Genomic DNA, 16028 nt, shown 5'->3' on the forward strand with positions numbered 1-16028 from the left:
TCTCCCCCCTACCCTACCTTTGCTGTCGACCAGAAATAAGGCGGCGGCGGCGGGGGGCGGGGTGGGGGGGAGTGCTCGTAGAGGACGCGGTGTCTGAGTTCTAAAGGCAAAAACAGCCCCTGGCACCCAGGCCTTTGGCCACCTCCCTCGTTCTGCCGAGAGGGACGGAGGATGCAGTGCTGTGCTCTGGAGCTGGGGGACCGGAGGACCGCTCTCCCGGGCGGGGCCGGGGTGCCTGATTCCCCTCTCACTCCCTCTTACTTTAGGGAACCGGACGGCGTCGCTTCCAACACCCCCCCGCCCCCCCGGCGCAGGTTCCAGAAGGCGGGCTGGGTGGGTCTCCAGGTTTCCAGAGAGCGAGTGGCGTAGCAGGTGTGTGGTGGGCATTTCTATTCTACAAGTCTTGCATTTGGTGGGACGACGTGGGAAGTCTTAAAGCGAGTGGATGGGCAGAGCTGCGTCTTTTTTTTTTCCGATTAGGGAGAAAAATCAAGACCACCCCCCACCCCGTTTTAAATATCTGATTCAGCTCGAAGCTAGGCTGAAGGGTGAGTGGAGATGTGTAAGGGTGAGGGGTGAGCTTCGTCATGTGGAAAACTAGGCTTCTGACAGCTTGTGGCTACCCCCGCCCCCGGGGCGGAAGATGTGGGTTGGGGGGCTCCGAGAGGGGTGACGTCCCAAGGGGTGGGAGCAGCTCGGGGTCCCAAAGTGCGCCAGGGTCCGCAGCCCAGTCGTGAGGGAGTGCCGGCGCCGGGAGGAGGCGGCCACGTGAGGAGGGTCTGCGGAAGCGCCGGAGCTGAGAGATGGGGGTGAAGTGCGTAGCAGAGTCGTGACCGGGGCTGACACGAAGCAGCCGTGGGCGGCGGGCCGAGGAGGAGCGGAGACTCGCGCGGGCCCGACCCCAGCGCCGTGGCGACGGTTTTATTCCGAGCCGCGGCCTGAGCCTCCCACGCAGGGCCGGCGTCCCGGCCGCGGGTGGGTGCGCACGCCAAGGCCTTTTCCCGGGAGACCGTTTCCGGGCGGGGTCCCGGGCCCGGAGCGACGGCTGTAAACAGGGTGGCGCCCTCTGCCCTCCCGCCCCCGGCCGGCCGGGGCGCGCGGCCGGCGGCGCCAGGGGCGGCGGAGGCGCGGTCGCGGCGCCGGGCAGTGGCGGCGGGGGCGCGCCCGCTCCCCGCCGCCCCCGCGCGCCCCCGCTGCTCCCGCTGCCCCCGCTGCCCGGCCGGCCAGCCCTCTCTGTTTTTGTTTTGATGGAGCCCGCGTGCAGCTGGCGCGTGTCGAGTCACGTGCCGTGGGCGGGAGGGGGCTGGGGCGCGCGAGGCGAGGGCGCGGTGACGCACGCGTCTGGAGGGCCGGCAGCCCGCGGGGGGCTGTCGCCAAAGGGGCGAGGGGGCGTGTGCCCCAGACAGATCCGGACCGCGCCGGGTGTCAAGGCCGCATCTGGTGGAGTTTCTGGGAGTTGATCCTCGGTGAGCAGTATGCGGACGTGGGTGTAAATCCCACCGCCCTTTGAGTTCGTCGTCACAGCATCTACGCGATCCTGGTCCGTTCGGGCTGGGGGGCCTGCCTGCGCTGATTCAGTTAGAAATCGAACAGACTTTGGCGGCCTGTGTATCGGTGGTCATATAGAGATTTATATGTGGTTCTCAATCCAGGCTGCACGTTATAAGCAACTGGAGCGCTTTAGGAAGAACTCCGATGCCCGGCCCAATCGAAACCAAATCCAAATAGATCCTAAACATAGTGTATTGGAAAAAAAAAAAAATCTTCCTAAGTATTTTTGATGCACGGTGAGGGATGAGAACTTGCGGAGGTAACTAGCTTGCTGGATGGAATAGATAGCTGTGAAACCATCCGTCTTTGGGGATGAAATAGCTAACACGTATTGATCTGTCACTAGATAGGGCTAACTCTGTGCAGATGTGTGGGGACATACTTGATGAAACATTGTAACCCATGTTTTACAGTTGGCGAAATGGAAGCTCAGGAGGTTAAGTAAGAGTTGGTCAGTGACGACCCATAACTAGTACCCAGGGAGGCTGACTCCAGAACCCATTCTTTCAATCATTACATATGCTGCACTGGAAATCTCCCTTTACCTAAGGGCCACGTGTTCATGCGAATAGGAATACTTTGTGTTTTCCTAAGGACCAGCCAGTTTATCTACATATATTTATATATGTATTTTTATCTGCAAGTCTTGCTTGTACCAAAGGGAGGAGACTCACTTGGTAAATTCGTTAAGGCCTCTAGGCTGCTAACATTTTCTAGAAGTTTATTGTGAAGAGAGGAGAGAGGATCCCAGTAATTTGAAGAGAACTGATTCCATGGAAGTTTTTGGTTTTGTTTTGAGACTTGAACATACGTGTAAAGTGAAGGGGAGAGTCCAGAAGATGCAGATAATCTCCAAGGGTTTACCTGAGCAGCCACAGAAGTCCTTTAGGTTGCTGGACACGATATAATTTTGTTGGTCATAGGCTGGTTGTAGCAGAAAGTGCAAGGCAGTATACAGAGTAGCAGAAGTTTTGCTGTGAAAATTTGGGAGGAAAAAGCAACTACTCTGGTCTGGAGTACAGAAGTGTTGCTTCTGCGTCCTCCTTTTATTTATTTCATTTGCTTCTCTGTCAGATAAACTCCTATTGGGAATATTTAGATGCGGGGGTAATCCATCTGTTTTGAAAATGTGTTCATTGATATATACTCTAAGGATATTCCAAATAAAACTCACAGGCAACAGAGGTTTTCCCCTGAAAACAAAGAGTTCCAATTACAATGTTTTTGTGACCAATACGTATTATTAAATGGTACTGTGTAACAAAGAGACATCTCTTTATTCCTACTAATGATTGCTGTCTAATATTGTTAGCTGTATGGCAGACATAGGCAAATTACCTATCAAGTTTTTGTGATTGGTTTTCACGTTACTTGCAGTTTTGGTGAGGAAAGCTTATAGACCCATCAGGGCAAGCTTGACATAACCGCGAGTGTCACGTTCTGGCATGGAAATAGCTCTCTAACCCCATCTCCCTCCCTCCGTTGTCGTCTCCATCCCTGTTGACCACCAAAGATACTTTAATCCAGCATTGCCAAACCACTTGTTCCTTTGCACAGCGTTGTCTTCTGCTCCTAGGGTGCCTCCTTTAGAAAATTTCCCCTGATTTCTCCTCGGAAGACATTTAAAAATATTCTCCTGTGTCACCTTTACGCCTTGCACGTACTTGTCTCAGTGCACTTTTCACAACATATATTGTTTTTATTTATACGTTGGACACCTCTACTAAGTTGACTTCATAAAAGATTGAATGGTGATTGTTTATCTGTGTATCACTGGTACACAGTAGGCACCCAAGTTTGTTGCGTCAGTCTAAATTGAATTTGAGTTGCATTATTTGGGTTGATCTCCCATCTTCATTCTTAACTGTCCTCACGTCTGCTAGCTACTAGGCTAAAAGCACACGTCCTTGCACAGAGAATTCAGAGTACCACCAACACATTCTAGTAAAAAGAATAGGAAGGAAGGGGCTAAATGTAATCAGCTTTTCACTTGTTTCCCAATTTTATTCTCAATTCGCCAATTGTTTACTCATGTACACTAGGAGAGATGTTCAACATTATCATTTTTCAACTTAGGAAGAAAGAAGTGGCACTATATTACCGATGAACATGCTTTTTATGTGTAGTAGCAGAATACGGATACATCATCACATTTCATTACACTGTAATTTTCAGATTTAGTATTGCAGAGGTATTTGTAGAGCAGCACTGTCCCATAGAGCTTCTGGGATGATAGAAAGGACTTACAATGATATATGTATAATGACTTATAAGTGGTAGCCACTAAGCATTTGAGGCTAGTGAGCCACTTTAAATGTGGCTAGTGTGCCATAGGAACTGAACTTCTCATTGATTTAAATGCAAATAGCCACAAGTGGCTGGTGGCTACTGCATTGGACAGCACAGTTATAGAGGATTTGCTTAGGTTTAAGTCTAGTGTTTGATAGGTAAACATTAGCTTACAGTGTTCTGCCTTTAAAAGAAAAATTTTAATTCATTTTATAGGGCATGGCAACATGCTTCCCGTTCATAGATTATAAGGTGTTTCCAGGGTGATATTTTTGACCTTTGTAAGGCCTTCATATTGTAGAGCATCTGTCTGTGTGTTCTGTGGGCTTTTCATGTAGTTCATGTGGTCTCCCATTTTTAGGAGCAGAGTGGAGTGATTATGAGTCATTATGATTTTGAGTAATTATTTAAAAAATCAAATGGAATTGAGCCCTTGGTGTATAAACGGATTGGAAGTCCTGTGAGCTTAATCAACATTTCCCTAAAAAAAAACCAAACACTGCCCTAAGATGTTTTTTGAAGAGCAGGCGCTACGTTTGTCTTACTGGCCATTATATTCCCAATGTCCTTGTATAGTACCTGACACATAGCAAGTGCTCAGAAATATTTGTTGAATGAAGGAATGTTCAAATAATTTAACCCCTCTAATTTAGCCTCAGAGGGTGTGTTGTGGAGCTGAGGAGGAGGCCTAGAATCAATAACTACACTGTAATTTACAATTCTTCCAAGGAATGAATGCAGTCTCTCCAGGGGCACTCTCCTTGACTCAGTGACTTTGATTCCTCTTCTGTAAGTATATATATAGCTGGAATTGTTACCCCTAATTAATGACAGAGAAAAATAAAGTCACAAGAAGATTTGGCGCTCAGGTCACACAGAGGGGTTTGGAAGTGTAAATCAAATCGAAGTAGTTGTTTCTGTTGCTTTGTGCGCTTGTCCGTGATTCTTCCTGAAAGAAATAGTCATGCGCTGAGCCATGTTAGTTGGTTTGTGAAATCGAAGGTAATTATATATGTTAATAGAGTCTGAAAAGAGGACTGAAAATAGCTCTTGTATGGCATGACATTGAGAAAACAGCTTCTATATGAGAAACAGGAATGGAAACCTTTAAACCTCTAAATCTCAGTCTGTGGTAATCCTAACACCCAAGTGATAAACGTCTCAAAGAGGATATTTTAAAATGTAAATAGAAACAGATGTTTAGTTGTGCAGATAACCACTAACAGACTTTGAAATATTTATATAAAAAGGTATGAGATACATCAAACATCTGTTTAGAGCGAGAGCCCTAAGCGGAAAATTATAGATTTCATTTCACGTGGTAGATGCTATATTGGTGGGTTGATGACGCAGCCCCATATGTGGTCTGGTACTTGGAGAAGATGATACAGACTCTCCTCTCAGTGCTGTGCGTCAGACTTACCTAGTTTATGGGGTTATGTGTGGCTGGATTATAGCCCTGTCATCATTCCTAGGACACAGGCTAGCTTCCTATCATTCTGCCACTATGTGTTGCACATATGAAAACTAAGGTAAGTAAAACATAATTGAAAATATAAATCTGTTGTCTAAAAAAATAATATGATACATTCCAAGATAAAATGTAAAGTTTTTTGAGGGGGATCTTTTAGCAGTTTCTGGCCTCTTAGTCCTTTATGACTGCTTTCAAACGCCTTTGGTGTGTGAACCTCTTTGGTGGTGGTAGTGGGGAGCCCCCAAACCAAAAACAAACTATCAACCATGTGTCCCATAAATTCCTGCTGTTGCCCTCAAAACGGAACCAAACACAACCATAACAAGACAAAACCCACCACTGCTGTCAGCAACAAAAGTTAGCCCACCCAACCAAACGAACAAATAAGAAAGCCTATGAGATTTGAGTTGTTGCTTTTGTGGAGAGGCCAATAATGTGAAGTCTTTTTTTAGGTATTAAATATGAATTACTCGTGACAAAAAAAATTTATATCTGCCTAAGTATTTAGCAGTGATATAAGAATTCCTGCTTGTGGTAGCTCAAGATGTAGTCAGCCTAGAAGATCCTGTGTGGCTACTTGGATTTAGGTGTATAGTTTAAGAATCGTTTTGAAGGTTTATTGAGAACTGTCTTTAGTGACCTCGGTCACTAGCTTTGGTGTAAGAATTGAAGGAAGTTGCTAGCTTCATTTCTTTCTCATCAGTGGGGTGGTGGGATTGGGTCAGTGGTTCTCAAACTTCAGTGTGTGTAGAATCACTGAGGGCTTGTTAAAACCCAGATTGCTGGAACCCACCCCAGAGTTTCTGACTCAGTAGGTCTAGCGTGGGCCTAATGATCTGCGTTTCTTACAAGTTCCCAGGTGATGCTGGTGTTGCTGGTCAGAGGACTACATTTTGAGAACCATAGGATTTGATCATCTACTCTAAAGTTCTATGATTCTATGCCTGTTTTTTGTACCTTTTCAAGTTATAGCACCTACCCTTGGACTTCTGCAAAATTATTTCATTTAAAGATTGCTATATGGCAAACTGAGGTTTAAAAGTTTAAAATGGATTAAATTAATTTTATTTTGAGAGTTCAGAATTCCATATATTTTGCAAAAACTCTTGAGTCTGTTAAAACTCACATTGGGATTCTTAACACAATAGTGGAAGTCTCCAGTTAAAACATATTGAAATGTTACTGATGTTATTAAATGACAAAACTGTTTGCTGCTCCCTAAACCTAAATGTTTAGGTATCAAATCTAACCAAGTGCCTCTTAATATACAGCTATGGAGCATGATACATCACATTAGATAATTGTGAACTTACTAAATAAATGGTTTTTATGAGATGTAGTTCTTTTCCTAGTTAAAGCTAGTCTGTGGGTCCATAGTGGGTTCTGATAGCGTTAACCTGGGCATTGTCCTCTGAAGATAACTGCCTCGTAGAAGACTCCTGGTTGCAGGAATGAGATACGCATCAGGAGATGAAGAGTAAGCCAGGGCACGGCCCTTCCCTATTTTGAGGACTTGGGGGAAGAGTGGAGGCTCTGCAGTTTCTCAGTGAAGGGGCTCTGGGTCTGGAATCTGGTAGGAAGGCAGTGGAGATGCCAGGAGATGTCTTAAAGCAGCCCTTGCAGAGCAAGCACACTGTTCTCACCCAGAGTATATGTTTATTTTGCTAGGCTGGGGTCCGGGTGGAGGGGGAAGAAGGGGAGGATTGAGGGGGAGGACTTAGGGGAGGGGTTCACGGAGATGCCAAGGCATCCTAACAGGTGGTGCTCTGGAAGCATTCCAGATTAAACTAGACTCCCAGAGTCAGAATGATTCAAGGCTGAAGTGACTAGAAGTGAGGTTTGACAGTACATTTTAATATGAGTGAATTTATTGGAGAAGAAAGAATAGTAAGATTTGGGGGAAAATATAATCTTATCTGAGAGCAAGGAAATAAAAAAGAAGAAATGGGTAAGGAGTAAGGAATGGGAGGATGAAAATGAAAGGTTTTAAGTATTAAAAATGTTCTAAACCTTATTGTGGATATGTCAAGGCTAGGTAATAGCACAGGTTTCTTTTGTTAGAAAATAAATTAATGAGTTTTCCTTTTCATTTCCGGTGAATCCTTCAAATTATCACCAGATGCTATTACTTGACTTAAATCAAATGCCTTTCCAAAGTTATGCCCAGAATTCATGCAGTGCTTACAATTTTAGATTGCTTTATGATCGTTAACTAGTTTAAATCAAATTCCTGGAAGGCACACGTGGTGCTTATTATGGATGTTTTTTATGGATTAGGAAACATCATTTGTGTAGCACAGGCCACAAAGCTGGGCTGAGGCCACGAAATCTCCCTGCTTTGCACATCTAGCAGTTTAATTTTTTCTTGAAATTCTTTATTTTCTGACTTCTTTTATAAAATGGTTGCATATTAAATCTTAGAGTTGATTTAGCATCCATATAATTGATTTTAGACTATATTTCATGGATGCAGCCTTAGATTTTGATCTACTGCTGATTTCTTTGAAAAGAACTGCATGTGATTTGCTATTTAGATCTGCAGTCATTTCTTGACTCGAATATCTGTGGTATAATCTTCATAACTGAATCTGTGAAGCAGTTTTGGATTCTTTAGACTTGGCAGTTTGAGGCTGGGATTGGCGGTCTGCATGACAAGAGTGCTGGGGAAGGCCCATGGGCCCATTTTCACTGAGCAGCCAGAGGGAGGGAGGTGCAGCTGTGTGATCCCCACTCTCCATCTCTCTTCATTGGTTCTCCACCCCCATCCCCACCCCCAGTACCTTTGAAAAACTTCCTGTGCTTTAGGGAGTTAAGACACAACACACTAGCACTTGGCAACATCTGTCTTTGTCTTCCCACATCTCTTGAGGTTCCTGTCTTCCAGCTTCTGACATTTCTGTTTCTCTGACAGCCAGGTGCCTGGCCTCTAGTTGACCGAAGTCACCCGTGGATGTCCTTTATGGTCCTACCTCCATGTGCTTCTTCCTTTTCCTTCTAGATCTGTGCTGTGGCGGATCTTATTTAGTTCGGTGGAAAGAGTATTGAGGTTAGACTAGTGTTACTATCTCTAATAATAATTAGCGTGTACCTGCCTCTTTGGATGCTGTGCTAGGGGCTCTATATTCTTTCCACTGGGGTCTAGTTCCCACTTGCTACAGAACTTGGGAGAGTGTCCAAGTCTGTGCCACAGGCTGCTTGTCTGTAAAATGAGGGCTTGGTGGAATGTGGAGTAAGGTGTTTCTGGCCCTAAAGTGCTATGATTGAGTTTTTTCCCATTGTGGTAGGATGGTAAACCCTCACAGGAGTACTTTAGCTTTTTGAAAGATCCATGTTCATCAAGACCGGCCTCAGTGTAGGGGCGTTGCTTCTGAGTCCCAGGATCAGGAGATCTGGGACTCCTTGAAGTTAGGGATGGGTCTCGAGGGCACCCTTCCCCATACTTGTACTATCTACATCAGAACACCTGGAAATTAATTGAACCTGAACACTCCAGTTTGGAAGGGTTGTTGACCCCCAATTTGGAAGATTCTTCTGCTTCTTTCATCTCCATGATAGAGGCACTGGGCGATATTTAGACCACTAGGGGAGTTTCTGGGAACCTGCTTAATACTTCTGTTAATTCTTGTACAACTCATTAAAAAAATGCTACCCCAGGTCTTTGTCTTGCAAAATTGTACATGGTCTGTGACCTTTAGTGCCTGTTTCCTATTTGCAGGGGAATTTTTGTTAGTACTGAATCTTTTCATAATGTTCACAACCACACTTATCTGTTCATTGTCAAGGCCATTGACAACTGTTTTGCTTTCTGCTTTTATACTGATGTATCATGCATCCATTGCACATATTGTCCATTTTCTAAAAACCTACGATTATCTTTTTTTGTTTCTCTGTGTTTCCAGAGAGATTAATCATTGTTAGCTATGCTAGGAACACTTACTTCGTTAGCTTTGTCCTTAGTGTCACTAATATTTCTTCAGCTTTTTCTAATTTTTAGCTCTTCAAAATTGTGTAATACCTACTTTTTGTAGGCTCTGCCCCAAAAGAATTTGTGAGGGCTCTTCAGTCTTTAGTGATTATTGCCTGAAAACGCAGGTACTTGATAGCAACAGGTGAAAAGTATTTTTAAATAAAATGCCATTCATAGCCTTTCTTTGGATTTCATCTTTGAAATGTGTTGTCTATTTTATGCCTTTTAGTTGTTGAAGTTACTATGCAGGCTTCTCCTATTTTTATGGAAAAAGATGCCAAAATCCTCCTTTGCGCCAACTTTTAAAGGGTTCAAAATTAAGATTCCTTCTGCTATTAATTTAATTCTTCTGAAGAGCAACAGAGGAGTTTGCCCTTTGCCGTATGTATATCTTTGTTACTACCTAACTAGCAGTTTTGAACAAAGACTTCATTAGCTTTGTGAATCAATAATCTGTTTAGTCATTTCATGTCAACTGCAGAGTATTTTGAAGATACATATTTTTCGTAATAGAAGATCATTTGAGATCCTAAAAAATATTTCCAACAACAGATTTGCTTTAAAAAGATTTTTAAAGAGATCATCTGTATAAGAAACCATGCCTTATAATAGCTGCGTTTGCTTGTGTGTGGGGAGCATGATGGTGGCCTGATAGCCTAGGCTCCTTCTGTGTCCGAGGTCCCAGCCCTTTGATTGAGGAAGGGGCCCGTGTGGTTGAGGGACGGCTGCAGTGGCATCCAGAGGATATGACTGGAAATGCCCTCCTTCGGACTGTATTTCGTTGTTGTCTCTGGACAGCACCAGTTGTTTGAAAGCACTGAATTGCATTTGTATAAATATACATAGTACTTGGTAAAACATCTTTTTGGATCATTGTGCTCTTTCAGAGTTGAGATACAAGCTCTGGAAAGATGACTCATCAGGAACATGTCAGGTCCCGGACATTCCTGGTAAACAGTGTAGTGTATTTTGGATCATGGCTTCTTCTGTGTTACTGTTCATGCATTGGAATCCTCCTGATCCTCGATGTGGAGACTAGGAGCAGGCACAAGTAAACATGTCTTCTCTGGGCAAACTTTCTGTCCAGAACTGAACAAAAGAAAACAAACGGGCTTCCCTGATGGCGCAGTGGTTGAGAATCTGCCTGCCAATGCAGGGAACACGGGTTCGAGCCCTGGTCTGGGAAGATCCCACATGCCGCGGAGCAGCTAGGCCCGTGCACCACAATTACTGAGCCTGCGCGTCTGGAGCCTGTGCTCCGCAACAAGAGAGGCCGCGACAGTGAGAGGCCTGCACACCGCGATGAAGAGTGGCCCCCGCTCGCCGCAACTAGAGAAAGCCCTCGCACAGAAGCAAAGACCCAACACAGCCAAAAATAAATAAATAAATAATTTTAAAAAAAGAAAGAAAACAAACAAGAACACTTAAAGGTGTCTTCAGTCTGTCTAAAGGCTTGTGGATGCCGGCACCCCGTGGCCTTGGGGTACTGACAAGGCATTTTGGGCCATTCCTCTCCTTGTTTATCTCCTCTCTTTCTGTTTTCCCATGTTCTTTACTCTCTTGATTTCCTTCCTTTTTTTTTTTTTTTTTTCCTTCTTGGGTTCTTTTCTGTTTCTTTTGTTCTTCCTTTCCCTTTTGTCTTTCCCATTCACCGTATGAATAGCCAGTAACAGCTGACAGTTCCCACAGGCACTTTTTTAGCCTGACTAAATGGCAGCCCAGAGCCAAAGACAGGTTTTACTATGACAAGATGCTGGTGCAGACTCTTTCTAAAGATTTGAGTATGTTTATACAGCGGATGCCATGCTGAATGGAAAATATATGTGAAATGTATGACTTCCCAAACTCTTTAGGATATTTAAATAAGCATTCAAACAGGTTTTAGATTGAAGTTTAAAATTTTGTGCTAAAGGACATCCTGCCAAAATTCAGGTGATAATAATCATATAGATAATGAATTTCAGGATTCTTTGTATTTTTGAAATTTTTGGTAAACAAAGATGTGGTTTGGGTTACAATAATGTTTTAAATTGCTTAAGCTGTAACTAAGTTTGGTATAAAAAATGTGACTGCATCAAATTTAAATACACAACTATTACTTACGCCACTGTCAAGGATCAGAGTATATTCTAGCTCTGCGGGGGCTTGAGAGCTAATTTAATTTAGTCTTCTTATTCTGTAGATGAGACAGTTTACTTAATTTTACACACCTGGTTAGTGGCATAGCTGACCACAGTTAGGCCTTCCACTTCCCTATCCACTCTGCTTTTTTTGGACAGAAAGTTAAATTTATGAAATTTAGAGGTAAAATGGACAGAGAAGCCTGGGAAGAGTATATGAGTTCTAAACCTAGCTTGACTTTCATTTGCTAGTGATGGGGTGTTGGACTGGGTGTTTAAGCTCTCTGGATCTCATTTTTGGAGGGTTGAACTTAAAGATCTCTTCCAGGTCTGTGACTTGTACTCAGGTGAGAAAAACGAAATAGATTTAGAATCTTCCTATTTTACATTTGTAAAATTTCAATTTGTGCAATTTCAATTTGAGTCTTATTTCAAGAAGAAGCGCTCCTATTTTTTAGTAGGTGTCATTTGTATATTTTCCTATTATCAACTTTTCCAAAGTGTATTGTTGTTAGACACAGGTTGTTGTCTTAGTCAACATGATAGCTGCCTCTGGCATCACCTTGATTAACTGAAGTAAATACACATTCAGAGGCTGGTCTCCCTTAGTTTCAAACTGGTGGGAGAGTACCATGCAGGAATATTCCATAGGTGACTGAGAGGTGCTTTTTTTTTTTCTCCAAATCGTTGACAGTTTATGACAGCGTTAGAGAGTAATGTCAAATAAATAAAATGTAAGAGAATTGGCTATTCTGACTTCTAGAGTTACTTTATTTGGGATTGTGGAACAGGTTTTTCCATTCTCAGTAGGATAATCTGTCCTTGTGTTAGGGCGTAGACAGTTGTGGCAATCTGAAAGGACAGGAAAGATGAGATGAGTTTTCATAACATATTGGAGAAAAAACTGAGGAGACTGGAGAAGCTTTTCTAAGAAGACTGAGCTTTGAGACCTTTCCCTCATTGCTTAGCGGTGGTTCCCTTGCCCCTCTTTGTTTGGAGAAACCTGTTCTTTCAATAAACACTTTTTGAGCTGGGTGCTGTGGGAATTACAAAAGGATTATTCATCCAGAGCTTCATCCTCTAGGTATTTACTCTCTCGCTGGGTTCCCAGTGCTTAGGCCGAGAAAAGATGCAGTAAATGTCTGAGTGCCCCAAAGAGTGGCTAGACAAGGAGAGAGAAGGGAGAAGGACTCAAGCAGTAGGGGAAGACCCCAAGGAGCCGTGACATTTGAGCAGTTTGAGTTAAGAATAGCTAAAGAACTTGTTTTAATTTTCTTTCGGAAGAAGGTACGAGGGATGAGATTGGGTTAGGTTAGGATATAGGCCTGGTAGTTGGGAAATGACAATTTTATGGTTTAAGGTAGCAAATGAGGGGACCCTATGGGAGTGCCAGAGCCTTTTTACTCCCTTTTTATTTTGAAGATGTCAAACCTTTAGGAAAACAGTACTGTGAACACCTATTTACTCTTCTTCTAGATTAATCAGTTGTTAACATTTTGCCACATTTGCCTCATGTTCTGTGTATGTATGTTTTTGAATCAAATGTGGTATATACATTTGTATTATTTTGCTTAACGACTTGAATATAAGTTGCAGATACTATGACATTTCACCTCTAAATACCTGCTAAAGAGGACATTCTTCTGTATAACTACAATACAATTATCACACCCAACAAGTTTTGCATTGATATAACAACATGGTCTAGTATATAGAAAATATTTACATTCGGGGGTGGAATGTGTATTTATTTATTTATTTAAAATCAGGTGGATTTGTCAGGCACAATGCATATTTAATGAATTTGTGGGACAAGAGAATAGGGACACAGAAACTGGTTTCTGCATATTTTAAAATTCCTGTATAGCCATTAAGATAGAAGGAGGAAGCTCATTGTATTCTGATACGCTAGATCCTTGAAGACACCATCTGAGATAAGAACAAGGCCTAGGGGCTTCCCTGGTGGCGCAGTGGTTGAGGATCTGCCTGCCAATGCAGGGGACACGGGTTCGAGCCCTGGTCTGGGAAGATCCCACATGCCGCGGAGCAGCTGGGCCCGTGAGCCACAACTACTGAGCCTGCGCGTCTGGAGCTTCTGCTCCGCAACAAGAGAGGCCGCGACAGTGAGAGGCCCGTGCACCGCGATGAAGAGTGGCCCCCGCTCGCCGCAACTAGAGAAAGCCCGCGCACAGAAACGAAGACCCAACACAGCCAAAAATAAATAAATAAATAAATAAATTAATTTAAAAAAAAAGCCTTTAAAAAATAAAAAACAAGGCATAGAAGAGCGTAAAGAAGAATTTATAAACAGCTGTGAATGGATGGGTGGATGGATGGATAGATAGAACATCTCTGGAAGGATAAAAAATGAACTATAACATTTCATGCCTTTAGGAGAAGGAAGTAGGTAGCTGGAGGACAGGGAGACTTTTCCCTGAATACTCTTTTTTACCTTTTGAACTTTGAACATATTATTTATTCCAAAATAAATAGTAAGTAAGCATAGACTTACATTGGCACTGTTATTAACCTTGTAGGGTGTAGGACAATACTTCTCTTTATGTCTTAAAGAAATTTGGAGAATGAGACCTGATGGAGGAAATTTTTTATCTTTTAAATTTTGAAGTTTGATGTTTGTGTCACTTAATGGAAAAAGATGTTCTTGGTGTAAGAATATATTTTTTTCAGGAACTGCTGGTGTGGAGAGGAGGGACTTGGTGGGGGTCTGGCATCCAGAAAGTCTGGGAATGCCATAGAGGAAGCACAAAGGAAGATGTAGAAGGAGTTTGTTTATTCCTCTTGAATAATTTTTTCCTCCTCTAAGAATGGGAAACAAGAAGAGAATTTTGTAGTTTGTTTCAGTAGAAAAGTACAGAAGATGGCAAAGGGGACACAGAGTTTACATTTCGTATATATTCATGCTGCCTTTGATGATGAAAGAAGATAAGTACATTTAAAAAGCTGCTAAGAGAAAATGAACATTTAGGAATAAGGGCTGGCTATTTTCTTTATTTTTAAAAGAGATTCTTGGGTTTTACTGAAGATTATATGAAGATTAAAAGAAAGCCGTACTGAATAAGTACTAGAAATCTATGTTATTAGTAAATTATTTCCATTTGATAGTAATTTGATTATTTCGTGTGATCGTTTTGATGTAATTATATGGTGAATTTGATATTTATGCTTAAAAATTACTCTTTCGAAGCGTTTTGAAATATGTTGCATGAAAGTTTACATTTAATTTGAGTTAACTCAGCCACAATTTTTTTTCTGTTTTTGAATGATTAACACAAAGGTATCGACTGGTACTCAGTGCTGTTTCTCTTGAAGGCCAATGTTTATTAATCAGTGAGTGTTGAATTGCTCTCAGTGTCCATTATGCATCCTGTGGTTAATGGAGACAGATGGTCCACCCTTGATAGATGCTTCTGGAAAGTTAACATGTCAACAGTGGTAGTTACATTCCTGTCAGGGAGGGAAGCCGCTGACTGCTCAGGCAGGCCTTCAAGAGGAGGGAAACTCTGCATGGTTTGTTTGGGTGTCTAGGGTGTGACCTTGCAGGTGAAGAATTTTGATTTTTATCAATTCATTCAGAGTCGATGAGGACTGTGAGACTGAACGATGTGATAAGTAAGCTAAGCAAGCTTACAAGCTTCCAGGAGATTGGATATCCCAGTGAGGTAACTTGCCAAGGGAGGTGTACTGTGGTCAGTTGTAGACTGGTCGAAAGGATAAAATTTGGATCATAACTTTACTTGGGAAACAGAAATAAGATGGGGAAGAATGGGATCTTTTCAACTGATATTTTCATCAAGTCATGAGAATTTGATAGAGGACTTTTTTTTACTCCAGGGGCTGTTCTACCTTAAAAACTGGGCCTTAAAGTCAGAGCATCTTTACTGTGTGGTGCTGGCTAAAAACGAATTCTTCCCTGGTGTTCTTTGTAATTAGTTACCAAAAGCCCCATTACCCTGTGGCAGATATGTTACAATACAAAGGAGAAATAATAGTAATGATACTAATGAGGGCTTACCATGTGTTGGGCACTTTGCTCAAATGTGTTGTTTTTTTTCCCTATTATTCCATTAATTGCACAACAGCCCTAGGAAATAGATAGTATCATCATTCCCACTTTATAGAAAATCAAAGGTTAGGAAAGCTCAGGGCTTGGAGCCCAAGTTCAGAGCCAGGTAGTCTGACTCTAGAGAAGGTTATGATCTTAGCCACATGTGATAGAATTTCTTTTGCACGTTTCAGCTTCTTTCCAGTTGTGTTTTCCTTAGGATATAGCATGGCCATTTTGAGACTCCTTATCTCTCAAGTGAACACTTAGGAAATACAGTTATTGTTAAAATATTTAAGCAGTAACTGTTAGCGTAGTTTCTTTTTGAAGATTGCTGGTCTTTATTTTATGGTAATTCTGAGTAGTAGTTTCATTTAGAGGATGAACCATTAAAAATGAAGAAGGTTGGAAAAAACCCAAGGATAATGCAAAGAAAAACTATTTTTACTTAGATTCATTTACTGTTAACATTTCCCGCATTTACTTTATCATTTGTGCATATTTTCTTGCTGTGTATTTATATATGTATATGTGTGTATGTGTATATATTTTTTTCTGAATGAT

Source organism: Balaenoptera musculus, chromosome 9 (genome assembly GCF_009873245.2).
Source record: "Balaenoptera musculus isolate JJ_BM4_2016_0621 chromosome 9, mBalMus1.pri.v3, whole genome shotgun sequence".
Taxonomy (NCBI): domain Eukaryota; kingdom Metazoa; phylum Chordata; class Mammalia; order Artiodactyla; family Balaenopteridae; genus Balaenoptera; species Balaenoptera musculus.